This window comes from Galeopterus variegatus, unplaced genomic scaffold (assembly GCF_000696425.1).
Source record: "Galeopterus variegatus unplaced genomic scaffold, G_variegatus-3.0.2 Scaffold2884, whole genome shotgun sequence".
Classification (NCBI taxonomy): domain Eukaryota; kingdom Metazoa; phylum Chordata; class Mammalia; order Dermoptera; family Cynocephalidae; genus Galeopterus; species Galeopterus variegatus.
Genome location: NW_007728995.1, coordinates 66,279 through 67,321, shown reverse-complemented (window position 1 = coordinate 67,321; position 1,043 = coordinate 66,279).

Here is a 1,043-nt window from a genome sequence, read left to right as displayed (position 1 = left end):
TGTAAAGAGTGTTGCAATGAATGCTGGGGAACAGGTATACCGTCAACTTGATGATTTCAATTCCTCTGGGTATATTCCCAGCAGTGGGATAGCTGGGTCATATGGTAGGTCTATCTGCAATTGTTTGAAGAACCTCCATACCATTTTCCATAGAGGCTGCACCATTTTTGCAGTCCCACCAACAGCGTATGAGAGCTCCTTTTTCTCCGCAACCACACCAGCATTTATCGTTCACAGTCTTTTGGATATTAGCCATCCTAACTGGGGTGAGATGGTATCTCACTGTTGCTTTGATTTGCATTTCCTGACTGTTGAGTGATGTTGAGCATTTTTTCATGTCTGTTGGCCATTAGATACATTCCCATTTGTTTATTTTTCCTTTGGTTGCCCATGCTTTTGGGGTCATATTTATGAAGTCTGTGTCCAGTCCTACTTCCTGAAGTGTTTCTCCTATGTTTTCTTTAAGAAGTTTTATTGTTTCAGGGTGTATATTTAATTCTTTAATCCATGTTGAGTTGACTTTAGTATATATTGAAAGGTATGGGTCTAATTTCATTCTCCTGCATATCGATATCCAGTTATCCCATTTTTAGTTGAGTATTGGAGGTTGTGTTTTAAAGAGTTACTACTTACTGTAGATATGCAAAAAAAGGAGTGAAGTGTAGTTATCAAACTTTCTTTTAACAAACATCAAGTCTTTACAGATATTTTCTCTGTGCTAATCTCGATGAGAGTCAGTAGGGATATAAACACAAACGTAACACAATTCTCCCTCCTGAGTGACCTAACATTTTAAATGTAAGAGTACTAGAGCCAAAATTTTTATAGAATGGGGGAAAGAACAAAAATTATTATTAGAGATTAAATATAAAATTAAGAAATGGATACATTTTTAAAGAATTACTCCATAAGAATTGGTAGACTTGTTTCACTTAAATAATATTAAGTGAAATAAGTCAGGCAGAGAAAAAGAAATACCACATGTTCTCACTTATTGGTGGGAGCTAAAAATAAAAATAAAAATAAATAAATAAATAAATAAA